Below are 14,340 nucleotides of genomic sequence, written 5' to 3'. Positions count from 1 at the left end.
TCCGAGGCATTGACCATCAATGTGTTGCCTATCACCCAAGGACAGATAGGCCCAAAGACCGATTGCTTCCCGTGCACAGTGAGCAACTAGAGTCTTGGGTATAAGGGAATCAATAACTGATTTCTGCAATTATCAGTCTATGTTGCTGACAAAACACTTTCAGAAAAAAACAAAGATGTTCACTTTAAAAAAAAAAGTGTAATCAAAGTAGGATGCGTTACATAATTTATCTTTACCAGTTTAGTCAGCCTTTCTGTATAATTTGGTCTTCAACAGCTGCATCATTCCAGTGACATTGTGTCTACGATAGCTCTCTTAATAAATAATAAATCCAAAATACTTATAATAATGACTACACAGACCTAAGTCTAACTATTAATGCCGGAGCCAATAGACCTAGCTTTAATGTGATAATGTATGCAACCACAGGCATGAAGACATGTTGTTGGATGCATTAACAACCCAAGCCAAGGCTTTTTGCTTTGCCAGTGCTTGTTTATTTTGCCAAACTAACATTACGAATACGTCTATATACCACATCAAACGGAATTCAGGCCTTTTCACAGCTTCATGAATGATGAAAAACCTGTCACTGAGAATGAACCTAAATTTGAGCCACCTTTTGATGCCTTAGGAAATATTTCCTAAGAAGGGCAGATAGAAACTGAAGAGGAAATCAACAGAAACGTCTGCAAAACCAACGTCCATTATGTCATAAAATAAGAAACAACTTCAGGAAAGGCAATGTCACTTCACAGGTTTTATACAGATAATTCAGGATGGGACATGGTTTTTAAACAAGCTTTCTAAGGTGTCACCCGACATTACTTTCAGTAAATAGAAAACATGTTTTGTAAGTTTTCAGTACCTTCAACACAAGTGGCAAATTGGGTTGTTTTAGAGGGTCAGCATCCCTTTTGCTACACACTGCAGCTTGACTTTTGATGAGTTAAACTTTGTAAATAACTATATTTTTTTTTAATCACAATTAAGGTCTAAAAAAGTGGCTGTTTCTTTAGGAGGGTGGTGAAGCATCAGCCCCCCCCCCCCAATCTGCTGTGAACCGCGCGTAAATGTGAAAAATAAAATGGCAATGAAATAATTTCATTGCCATTTTATTTTTCACCAATGCATGCCAGAGCTGCCATCCTGCCTCCAAGCCTGGAGAAATGCAGGGAGTGTCCTCTGCTTCAGAATGACAGGATGGAGGACTGGAGCAGTGGCTGGCCAGGCACTCCAAAGTGCGCATGTCAGTTTGACCAGCTGTCTTGCAACAGCCAGTCTGACATGCACTTTGAAACTCTCCAACCCGAGCTGTCTTAGACAGCTGGGTGGAGAGCAAGCATAGGCCTCCTGGCCTGAAAGAGCGCCCAGCCACCCCACTCCAGCCAATCCTGGCGCCCCTCCCTCGCATGCTCATTTATAGCAGGAAAGCAGGGTCTGGATTGGTCAGGGGGCACTCTTTGTCCCACAGACTGCAGAAGAACACCGACGCACTGCCTGTGGGTAAGTACCATTTAATTTTATTTTATTTGTTACAAATGTTAGCGTAATGCATGTCAATGTAGTGATATAGTTTGTGTTTATGTTGCAGGATGCGGGTTTATTTTTGGATGCAGGGGTTGTTTAATTTTGTTTTTGGGGAAGAGGTGGGGCACTTCGCTCGCCCCACCACTTTCAAAGGTTACCAGCAGGCCCCAGGTCAGAAATGGCGGTGCTCTCCTGCTCACGCAGCCAGGTCAGTTTATTGTTAGATTTTACTCCCGCTTCGGAACACAATGCACCCATTGTAGAGGCTCAGCACACTGCCTGACGTACCAAGCTAATAGCTACGTTGGGACACATAAATCGTTTTCACCCTATGAAAGGCCAAATAAAACAGTGTTGGTCACAGGAAAGAATGAGGAAATTCTGGAAAAAAGTAACAAAAAAAACTCTCAGCAAGAGACATTTTACAACGTTGGACCTTTAATAAATGCATTGCTAATTAATTATTAAATACTCTTGGTTTACCAGATAACAACTGTGTTCCTGGTTCTGCTAAAGAGAATATTTGTTCCAGCTCTGCGCATTCTTATGTTGTTAAGCTTCTCAATGAACAAGCTTACTTCAGAAACCAGCACTTAATTGCGTCATAAATTACACACGCAGTTGGGTCAGTGATCGCACATAAATTTTACCAACACATATATAAAGTTTGCATAATTAAAAGCAGGGCTTCAAAATGTGGCGTTTCTTCACCCCCTTGCACATCTGGAGAATTTCAGAGACACGCCTGCTCACAGGCAACTACTAAGAGATGTTTGTAAAGAAAAGAGAATTTCACGTGACTAAATTATCTTACAAATGCCTTATTTGTACACGTGCATACAGGATACACACCAGCTATAAATGTTTTCTGATCCCTGTTTGATGGCAACATGATGCTTAAACAGGAGGCCAGAGGCAAACAGTTGCAAAGTCAGCAGATCCCAAGAGGGCATTACTGTGTCGTAACAGAGGTTATGGGTGTAGGTCAAAGATCGGTAACTAAGGAACATTATTTAAAACAAACAAAAAAAAAACACAAGAAAAATAGCTTCACATTTAGTTTTAAGAAAGGTATGACTGACACCAGCCCTAAAGCCATTGAAATACCCCAGTTATGTTTATCTAAGTAACCACCATGCCCTAATCCACTTTTCATGACATCACAAATGACATCATGGATAGCAACACGGCCATGTCAACACATTTTAGATTGCATGCAAACAGGTGGAAGATCACTGCAAATATACTCACATGTCACGTATATCCAGAAAAACAATAAAAGCTGTGGTAAGGGTGCATTACCACTGTTTACATCTACCAATAACTTGCAGTGGGGAAATGTAAGAGAGAGGGATAATAACTGCTGAGAGTGAGAGATAAAGAGAGAGAGAGAGACAGATGGAGGGAAGGAGTGAGAGAAAGTGTTGTTACACATCTTTAGTTTGGGCAGACAGCTGCTCTGTACAGAAAATGATGAATTTCTGTTTCGACCCCTTCACCAATCAGTATTAAACTAGGGAGCAAAGACATTCAAGTTTCAAACATTTCAACAGGCCTAATGTGGTGCACATAGAACAAATTGATCAGGATGTCCCACATTCATTGGCTCTTCAAAATTACATGGGAATCCCCAGAGCTGAACTTCTGCACACATAACTCAAAAATGTTTCATAAAAGCCTACTAATCCTTTGTAGGCAGAGAGCTGGGATCCATTGAGGGCCTTTCATTGTTCACTGAATTTTCATCTATTCGTTTGTTTTTAGATGTAAAGCAAAAAGTGAGTGATGAGTGCGCATGTGTGAGTGCTGCACTTGTCTGTAATTGTTATTACACCAGCGCTGAAAAGGAGCACTCACTTTTCACACTTAACGCAAATGTTCATGAACATCACTGGTCACAGATTCTACAGTAAAACCCTTGAGAAAATAACCCTCGCCTCTGTTGTCACGCCAATCGCTCAAACAAAAGCATCCAATGTTGGGGGAAAACAATCAGACCAACTCCCATGTAGAGGTCATCAAACTAAATACATGAGCAAATACCAAATAAGCCAGCTCTGTTAAAGAAAGAAAATTAAGAGTGCTAACAGTGGTCATGCTTACTCCCTTCAATGGCAGACCCTTGCGAGAAGCCTTTCCTAATAAATGCAGAAGGAGGCAAGTGTTAAGCTACCTCTAGGATTTTTGCTTTTTCTGCTACTCTTTGTAATTTTGTTCCAGGTCAAGTTTTTGCTTGTTTTCAATTTCCATGAGCTCTTACAGTGTTTGAGTTTCGTATTCATAATTCTTTGGTCGCCATTGTATTTTATTTTTCCAACACATGTCAGACATCATCTGCTGTGACCTTTGGCAAAAAAAGTTCACTCCCTTTGAAGCCTCTTGCGTTCTCAAACATATGCAGATAACGTCCACCGGCGTTACCAGCCCTGCAAACTATAGACCCATCTCCATGCCTGAAGGAGTACGCAAGTTATGTGGGCGAGTAATACTGAATTACAGTATTATATTATAGCAGGTCTGGGCCAACTTGGAAGCCATCCTCTCCCACACCCAAGCAGTCTTCAGAAAAAGAATTGGAAAGGTGGAACAGGCAATGGGATTAAACATAATCTACATGACATATGGATTTCTCAAATAAATGTTATTATACATAACGTTCATAGAGTTAAAATTAGCTTTTGTTCGGGCAACAGACCAAAACTGTGGCTTGTAATGCAACAACAAGGGATTGAAAACTGCCTGCCAGGTACCATAAACGCTGTTTACTTTGTAACACTTGCTCCAGTGTGTATTGGTGCTCTAGAAGATTGCACCAAAAACTTCTCAATCCCATCAGGAGTGTGGCAGGGATATGTGTTGGCATCCACTAGTCAAATATCTGGGGAGAAGGAGGAAATCAACTCTCTGTGACAGAATTATCATTGCAACAGCGAATTAGCAGCTTCGTGGGTTACTGCAGAGCAAAAGTCCTCCCCACTAATGCAGCAAAAACAAAAGTTACAACCACAAAGTACACTTCCCATCAGAAAAGATGTTTTAGGGTCAATGGCCAACCTCCAAAACGTGTGAACAATTTCAACTATTTAGGTATCTGTTGCAACTGTTAACTCGGCTAGACATTGATAGAGAGAAAACTGTCATCATATCGAGGCAAACTGCTGAAACAGTCCTACAGTGCAAACAAAGTACCACATTATTTCCCCAGGCGGCAGGATGAAGAAAGTTGGTTTCACTGTACAGCTTTTTATGATTATCAGGCAAAGCCATCTTCCACACCACATTATTGCGCATGCTGGAATTTGATTGGCTCCCATTCAATTTTCTTTAAACAAAGATTGTACAGATGCAGTATGGCCAAGAGCTTTTACATGTCTTCTCATATCTTTCTATGTCATTTGACCATGCTATCCTCCGAGCACCAACATGCTGATAAGCAATATTGAATGGAGCTTGCCATTTTGCAAAAGCTTAATTTTCCTGAGGATGATCTCACATATACATGACAATTTAAGACCGAAACATTAACATCTTTCCCACATCTTTCTGGGTGATTTTGAGTGCAAACCAAGGATGTGAGTAAAGCCTTTCAGGAAAACCATTTCCAAAGAGCTACAATTTCTTATATAGATGTCACCTGCCTTTGGGACTCAATAAAGTAACAAGGCAAATATATAATTCCCCCCTTTAAAGTGCTGAGAAAAATCTAGCAAATGTTCTTCATATTTTCAAATAAGAAGCAGTGAACACTGCTCACTTCTTAGAATTGTTCTGGTGCATCTGACTGGTCTTTGCAAGGACACGTATGTGCTAAAGGACGTACAGCTACTTATTGCTGGATTTATTCAGTGACTCGTGAGGTAAAATCAATATAAAATTTTTCTTTCACGAGCATCAGTGGGCTGATAAAGTAAATCTGGAATAGGCAATGAGCCAATCAGCATGATTCTTCAAGCATAAATAGCAAAGGCAGTACCGGCAGATGTCTGTTGGGCAGAACTATGGCGATGAGTAAAGGAAACTGAGTTGGAAACAGTGGGAAATAAATTCTTAAGATCTCCAAGCTGGGGTCCGGCACTCCACTGATCCCCATTTACTGAGAACTTTGCATCAAACCCATAACGCACATTACTGCGGTTCACACAATCCTATATTGGATACAGCTGTTCAGGAATAGCAGTGCCAAAACATACCTCAGCTACATGATTAAGTTGGCAAGACACAGAGAACAGCATGACAGCACATGTAAAAGAGCACCGCCTTGGAACTGGGACTTATGTATCATTATAGACAACACCGCCAATGTACCTAAGGATAAATTATGGCTCTTAAAATCAGGGAGAGGAGTGCGTACAGCAACCTTTGACTCCTTGGCATCAATTATTTGGTGCATAAGGGATCCTAATAGTGTCCTACATCTGGTCTCCTTGGTTAACCATCTGAAGGACTACACAGAAAAAAGCTGGAGATCAGAGCAACAGACTACTAACAAGCATGCAATCCTACAAACCTGTTGCTCACTATTGTACTGCCCCATACACAAAATGTAAGGTCCGACCCTCTTCTTGGCCATTTATTTCAAGGGCTGTGGTCCAGCACAGAAGATGACACTGAAAATGTACAAGAACCTTATTTATTCAGTGTCTGTGGCTGCACTGAAGGTGCATCAAAAGCAAGCCCGTCTACACCTTTCCAAGATACACCTGTGGAGCTCGGAGGAAATTCATGCACAATTAAACTTATACAACGTTAATTGCTAGCACTATGCAGTGGATTCCTGCCACTGTGGTCTACGTGTGGGATAGATTATATAAACAGAGTATTTCGAATAAGATTCCAGACGTGCATTGGCTAGTAAATAGAGTAAATCTAATCAAAGCCTTGAACACTGTTTTACAAGTGTCTTCTTGAATGTTCTCTCTTGCCTCAGACACATGGATTAGTTCCATCTTACACTTTGTGATTTCATCGTAGGTCCTGATGCCTCATGCATTCAGGTTTAAATCTGACATTGCAACTGCTAATCCAAAAGGATACAATATTGTGCGCAAAGACAGTAAGGACCAAGTGGGAAGGGAGTTGCTTTGTTCTATAAAGACCTTATAAAGATTTCAATCAATAATACTTTTGAACTTAGTAAACATACAGAAGAAGCCATACAATGTAAGCTGTATTTATCCACCCTCTGCCCTATTAATCTCTTAGACCTTTATAGATCCCCCTACTCTTTTGCCATCTTTTCTTGAAAGGCTCTCAGTTGAAAGCTGTTTATCCACTACTGATTCGCAGGTGATTAACCTGGGTGATTTTAACTTCTGTTTTTACTCATCTGAATCTCGCCTAATGCAAGCTTTGTTAAATCTGATGTCTTACCTAGGTTTTACTCAACTTATTAATCAACTCACACATCAAGGAGGTCCCACAATTCAGCCTATTTTTAGTGTTCTCAGCCTCATTAAGTTTAATTCATGCATTACTTTGGGGTGGACTGACCATTTCCTCGCAAAATTTGATGCATCGGTTTCAGTTAAGCCTAAGTTACACAAGGTCTAACAAGTCCAACCCCCTTGTGATGAGGTGAGAAGATCAATCTTTATGTGGCCTCTAAGAATTGTATAGGGCGCTGCTCTATTAGATCATACACTCAAAACACGGAAGCTTCTGCCTTGCACTGTAACTTGTTTGCTTAATTATTTTGACAGTTCTATTCCTACGCCTCTTAGGTGGGTCAATTGGAAACAAACCCCTGCCCATGGAAAGTTGAGAGTTGAGATGTGATGTCTGCCCTATGACTGCTCTCATACTCTGGATAATAAATCCGAATCTAATGCTTATAAATTCTGTCTTCACCAAGCCTAAATCTTGTATCATGGGAATTTCTAAGAAGCTGTGAGTTCAACTTGAGCTGTAAGTCAGGCAATGATCTCATCAATCCTCCATTAATAAGTAACACTTCTCCCCTTTCCCAAGACTTCTGTGTGAAAGATTACCCTCTTATTTGAGAAGTAAATCTTGCTCTTTGGATAAGTAAGTTTATGTCTTTATACATGAATATGTAATATGACACAGGCCTCCCCACAGGACATATAGAATTATTTTCTGAGCTGCAAGGAGTGCCTGTTGTTCCTATTTCTCAGATTCATAAATCATGCACTTCTCAACCGTTGCCAACCATCACGTTCAGATCTCTCTATGACATCCGCCCTCCTAACATACTCCCTGATATGGCTGAAGTAGTAGTGCCCGCTCTTACAGTTGTTTTAAACTATTAATTCATATCTGGTCAGGTTTAGAAGAAAGTAACTATGGACACATTTCTTTTAAATAAACTAAATCTTGACCCTTCTTTGGATCGAATAACAGACCCTTGTCTCTTTTCCCTGTTATAGCAAAAAATTGAGGAAAAGTGTGTGACAAAATGGCTATCCAACTATCTTCAGAAGAATACTCTGTTGGACATGGCACATGCTGGTTTAAGACTAGGGATGAGTATGGAGACTCTTTTGGCCTAAATGATTTCGAAACAAACTCGGACAAAGAACACCCACCAAGCAGGCCTTATTCTTCTGGGCTTTTCCACAGCCTTTGTTACAGATGATCATAGCATCTTGATTGGCCATCTTACTAATGTGCTACTTGGAGGGACTGCCCTGGCTTGGTTCTACTATTTTCTTTCAAACCACAGCCAATCTCGATGTATGCACTATTTTAGATCAAAACCAAGTAAAAGGACACGCAGGGTTTCATAAGGCTTGAAACTATCCCTAATCTTATTTAATGTCTACATACAGCACCTTACGAACATCATTTGTTCGCTGGTCTGGACTGTATGTCATATGCTGATGAAAATCAGTTTATTTTCACTTCTGAATATTCTGTGGCGGGAGGGGCTCAGGCTTTCTCTTAATACGTGTCTGTCAGCAATTCACGTTGGATGAGGAAAAAAAACTTGATGAAATGAAAACTTGATCATTTTTGGTTCCAACTCTACAAAAAACCGTAGCATTAAATAAAATTAAGAACCTACCCTTGAATCACACTTAAACTCTCTTGTATCTTCCTGCTCTTTTCAAATGAAACCTTTAAGTAAGAGTCTCAGAGTAATTCCACAGGAATATTGAGTGAAGGTGGCATTGGCATACACCCTCTTATTTTGGGTTATGCTAGTGCCTTCTACGTGGGTCTTAGTGTTTGGATTTTAATCAAGATTGCAGCTGATTTAGAATACTGTAGTCAGACTTCCAGTCAGTCCTTGCAAGTTTGACAATATTAATGGTCCCAGACGTAAATTATATATATTTCCACTGCAACAAAGGTTTCTTTGTACATTGCTCCGTTTCACTCATCTAGCCTCATATGATTTTGGAGTCCCTGCAATCAAGGCTCGCCTCACCAAATACAATCTAATTAATATTCTTCCATCTCCTGTTTTGGCCTCAGTTTCACGTTTTAGGCAACCGCGTCTTTTTTGGGGGGGGGGGGGTTTCTCTGCAGTTTTGCCTAGCAAGCACCAACTGCCTACTGGCTTGCGACTCCTTGTAAAAGATGGTGTTTTTCAGACAAGATTAAAAACCTATCTTTTTGTTTAATTTCTTATTATTTAATACAGCATGCTTTTCGCTACTCCTTTAAAAAAAAAATTCCGTTAGCCGTTTCTTTGTGTTTTCAATCCTTAACCGCCAAGATGCCTTTTAGGTGACTGCCGCACTGCTAAACACTTTTGTTAACTTACTCATCAGTGGCAAACTACTTGAAAATAACTCCCCCTCACACCTCTGATCTTTAACAGCACTTTGCTATCTCTCCAAACTCAAGATAGTGCAGAAATCTGCAAGTAGATCTCCCTAGCAATTTCCTGGTTCATCAAGGATGTCTAATTAGAGTAATTACTTTATTTTTTTATATATTTTTTCGTATTTTCCGATGACAACAAAGCAAAGGCAACTGGTAGACAGCAGTTACGGAGGGTAATCCCATTATCCACATGTCATAAACAATCCCTCACCTCCCCCATCACAGACACTTGCTATCCCACCCGATTACATTGATAAAAGAGAATACCAAAACAACACCTCAACATTTAGGTAAACACATACCTTCATCAGGGCTCACTCCGAACTTATATACCACTGTCTCCCAATAGTTCTAAAGAATAATATAACTGCAATATTTCTAGGCAAAAAATGATTTTATGATTACAACTCAGGTTTACCTCTCTTTTTCTCAAGGGACCAATTTCTATTGTTATAATTTCCAGACCAGAGGTGTATAACTTAAGTGAGGTACTTTTTAAATCAAGCCTAGGCAGCGTGCAAGCATTTTTTCCTCAACATGTTGTAATCTATATATGTGGGCTTTAACCACGCCCACCGCTTTCATTTGTTCCTTGGCCTGCCTTTCAAAACTCCCTTGATTTTATCAGTAAATGTCTCACGTTTGCCCATCTTGACCCTGCTTTGTTACCGCCTTGCAAACTGATGCTGTTACATGAATGATTGAACGATCTGCCATATAGCTTAGTGTGGCGCACTTTTATTTCTTTTGCCGCGCCGCTTCGTGCTGCGTGGCCATATGTTGTTTCTTCCTCTTCCTTGTTTTGGGCATGCTGCAGTTTGTTTGTGGTGTCTGAGCGTTATACATGAGGACGTGGAGATTCATGTAGCGCAAACTTGATCGGAAGAGCGATTTACATGGCTACGCATATAGCACTAACTCGATCGGAAGAGCATGTTACATCACTACATGAAGTTACATATAGCACAACCTCGCAATTTTTTTTTCTTTCAAACAGCATATTACTCTTGTCTCCCCTCCCTCATAACTAAAATGCACAGCATAAAACTTTTGACAAAATGGGCGCAGCGTTTCATTTTTCAGCACTGCGTCTGAAACGTATTGGGAATGTGTGATATTCAAGATTGCAGGGTGCAATGCCCTATGTGGCTAAAAGAGATCCCAAGAGACACCCAAGACCAGCCTGTGGTACTGCACCCTTTCCCTGCTTAGCCCACATAAGAAGGGTAAATGGTGCAGGTTTTTTTCATGTGAAACACAAAGGGAGAGATGAGAGGTATATGCCCCTCCAAATGTCCTCCCAAAACTAAACAATACACACAAAAGGTGTGGAGGGTGAAGAATGTTTTTGTTGTGGGCACACTTATTCAGGTTGTGACCCTAACACCATAACTGTTACGACTCTGTCGTCCCATTTCTAGGGGGCGCTGTAAGGGGACTGTCAGAAGCCTGGGAATCACCTTGAACACTTATCTAGGGTCCCTTGCTGACTCCCATTTGTTTCTCTTTTCGCCATGGTATGCTTTTGTAGTATTACATTTGCTTCCTGGGACTGCAAATCCCATAATGCACAGCCTTGTAGTCAGGAAAGCCTGGATTCTGTTTTACATTGTTTTCTATGGGAGAAATCCAGTTGCTCCTTTTCACCGGATCCTCTCCTCCAGGACTTGCGAGTGTCTGAAACTACACACACCTGAGATCTCTCCTGTTCAGCCCAGTCATGTGATTCCACCTGGGGTTTTCTGCAGCTTGGAACGGCTTATAAGCAGACATTTCCTCAAGATCCTTCGTCGTGCATTGGAGCTCGATTCCTTTGTGTTACAGACCCTTTATCGGATGGTGTTCCAGTCTTGTTCCTGTTCCAGCTTGAACCTGTTACCTGTTTCTCTGCCCTGTTCCTGCCTTGTTACAGCCTGAACCTCCTCTCTGTTCCCCAGTCCTGTTTACTGCTTATTCCTACTCCCTGTATTCCAGCCCTCTCCTTGCTCGTTCCAGCCAGAGCCTGCTCTCTGTTTACCATTCCTGTCCCTGTTTGTTCCAGCCAGACGTTTGCGCCCTGTTTTCCGGTCCTGTTCCTGCCTTCGCTTCAGCCTTCGCCTGTTCCCAGTTCCTGCATCTGGCTCTTAGTTTGTTCCTCCTGTTTCCGTTTCTTCTTGGGTATTTGTGTCTGGTAAGTGTTCTATCAGCCTTCACCCGTATATAAGTGTCATCCTTTTATACTGGGATTGACTCCTGGTCTCCAGGAGGCAATTCCAGCCCCCATCCTTGTCTAGTGTTATACGTTGTCTTTCGTGCCTAACAGTGACAGTGTGCTATTGCTGGTTTTCCAGGAATCTCCACTGTGTTTCCAGCTGTGTATGTAAGTACTATCCTTGTTTGTGCTCTAGGGTCTAGAGACCGAATCACTTCTGCTGCCTCCTTTCTATGGGGCTTGTGGTGTGACTATCTGTAAGAGCAAACTTCACTGAGGCATTGACATTCCCTGTCACTGTGGGAGGTTCTGCGCCCTACCCTGTGTACAACCGCAGTCCATTAGTAATCCATTTCCTGTTTGTTCACACAAGGGTTGCTCTGCTTTTTCTTTCCTGTGCCAGTCCATAGCTGGCCTTCCCATGTATGCCTTTAGCTGTTCCTCTGCCCCAGTACACTACCTCTTTGGGATATTCTGTGACCTCAAGGGGTGCCCCAACCAGAGTCCTGATCAGACCCGTCCAAAACCGTGACAATACCAGTTTCTCAGAGAATCTATTATATTGATGAGCCTGTGGGGAATTCCTCCTTATTGGAAGTAGTCTCACACACTTAATTGTGTCATGCTTCATCATTGACCACCTTTCCCCACTCTGGTAGGACTCTGCCACCTGGTCGGACTCAACCTCTGGGTTCGGACATACCAGAGGGAGTTCTTAGATAAAGCTTACTGGATAATACTGAGATCCAGCTCAATAAAAAAAAACTAATGGACTACTGGTAATTTCACCTTTAATAAGGGTGTCCGCTGGTATGGTTAAAAACATTTCACATGTTTTACTTAATCTAGCACTCTCTACGAGTTTTAGCTTTTTCCAGGATGTTGCTACTTATTTTTTTGTCAGCCAGCATATTACTCTTGTCTCGCCTCCCTCATAACCTGAATACACAGTGTAAAACTTTTAAAAAAACAGGGAGCTGCTCTTCATTTTTCAGCACAGCTCCTGAAAGTCATTGGGGATGTGTGGAATTCAAGAGTGGAGGATTCAGTACCTTATGTGGCCAAAGGATACCTAGGGACAGCCCGTGGTACTATCCCCCTTCCCTGCTTCATGCACATTAGAATGGTAAATGGTGCAGGTTTTTTTCAGTCAGCATATTATACGTGTAAAAGTGTTAACGTAACCATGTTCTTCCTGATTACATTTCATATGCTTTACTTATTATTGTTTTTTTGAGTCATGCTATCCAAAGCATTCCCACTGTAATTCATGCTCTCCGTCAACAGGTATCTCAAATGTGGCGTAGGGCCAAAGCTGCTCCCTTCGTAACTGGTGAACAAGGTTTGAGTACTGGCATTGGCTCACCATTCCGTGAGTCTGGGCAATTTACTTAATCTTTTCGTACCTCCAAAATATGAATCTGTGCTTGCGTAATACAATTGGTGCTCCTTTAAACCGTTTTGATGCCTACCGGTCGACTTTGCGCTATTTAAAACTGCAAAATAACCGTAATGATTTTGGAGAAGATTTTAAGCCATAAATCATCCAGCACCAAGAAGTCACACAGATGTCGAACTTGAAGTCGCTTTAAAATGTATATCCTGTTATCCTTTGTGGCATGGAAAGGTGCTTTCAGTCGGGGATGGTGCAGTGTCTGTCTGATTTCACCAGGAATTTTACACACAGGCAAAAAAACGTGTCCACACTCTCTCCCTATCTCTGTTTGAAAAAACTTCATTTCACAAAGTAATGTGTTTTATCCCTCTTACTACACCTACAAATCTGCATTCCTCTCTCTTTCCACTGCCCCTTAAGCCCCTCTCATGTGCCCGCTTACCATAGAATAGTATGTTTCAGCTACTGAAAGCATGGGGCGAAAAAGTGTGTTTACACAGCATAAAGCTTATCACGTGGATTAAAAGTCATCCCTCCAGTTCCAATTTCTTCTTAGTAGAAGCAGCAAGGAGATGTCAGCCATCATGACTCAATTTTGCCCCATGTAAAGCTCCACGTCAACTCTTTAATGAGTGCTTTTCAGGAGAAGAACCATCTTCATAAGTTATACTCTGTCAGGGACTGCAGCCTAATCCACCTCCCTACTTGTGCAACCACATTTACCATACTTTTCCCCTAGTTCTCCCCTGGGGCATCTTAAGGATTTTGGGGGCCCTGAGCCAAACGTATTTTGGGGGCCCCTGTTCGTAACAGATTTGAATTTATGATCCAATTTCGACTTTTTCTCGCCCTCTTTGACCTAGTCACTGACAATGCACAGTCACACCAGTCCAAATTCTTAATGTGTTTACATCTGATATTCAGGGATAGTGATGTGTGTTTTCAATACTTGTAACATAGCAGCAGCTCACTAATATTACTGCAAATAATCTCTGCGACACCCTCACATTTCTCTTATGTGAGGTCCTGTTTTGGTCTTGAAGATCCTTTTTTTATGGACGCTGCATGAAACAAACACAACATTCCTTTGAAAATGTCAGTAACGGTTCCTAACATCACCCACATTAAAAATTAATTAAAAGAAAACGGTACTAAAAACAATCTAAGACACGTTCAAGGTCATCAGAGCAACAGTCTCTGCAGTAAATGGAATTGCTTTAGTTATTTGCAGGGCTACTGGAATTATGTGGCAGAGAAGACCAAATTATGCGTCAGGGTTGACTAATTTAAGTGGCAAGAAATGTCCAGTTATGCATTACAACGCCAAAAGCTCCAACTCAAGGAAATGTGAGACCTACTGCATTGCAAATGCTTGTTGCTAAATGAACAAACGTAGATTTTGCTGGTACGTCTTATGGTGCGCTCTAAAATT

The 14,340-nt window shown here is 41.4% G+C and overlaps 1 protein-coding gene and 1 long non-coding RNA gene across 2 annotated transcripts in view; one reads left to right on the top strand and one right to left on the bottom strand.

Annotated features, from left to right (window-relative positions):
• TMEM135 (transmembrane protein 135) overlaps positions 1–14,340 on the bottom strand; it is a 943,226-nt gene that overhangs the window by 536,981 nt on the left and 391,905 nt on the right. The window lies entirely within an intron of this gene.
• LOC138249844 (uncharacterized) overlaps positions 12,805–14,340 on the top strand; it is a 204,604-nt gene continuing 203,068 nt past the window's right edge. The window contains exon 1 of the long non-coding RNA XR_011194850.1: positions 12,805–12,884. This is a non-coding gene — a long non-coding RNA (uncharacterized lncRNA). The remainder of the gene's footprint in view (positions 12,885–14,340) is intronic.

The sequence above is a fragment of the Pleurodeles waltl genome, chromosome 8 (assembly GCF_031143425.1).
Source record: "Pleurodeles waltl isolate 20211129_DDA chromosome 8, aPleWal1.hap1.20221129, whole genome shotgun sequence".
NCBI classification, from domain to species: Eukaryota; Metazoa; Chordata; class Amphibia; order Caudata; family Salamandridae; genus Pleurodeles; species Pleurodeles waltl.
The sequence above is the reverse complement of the archived record's forward strand: the minus strand, read 5'-3'. Positions and strand labels throughout refer to the sequence as shown.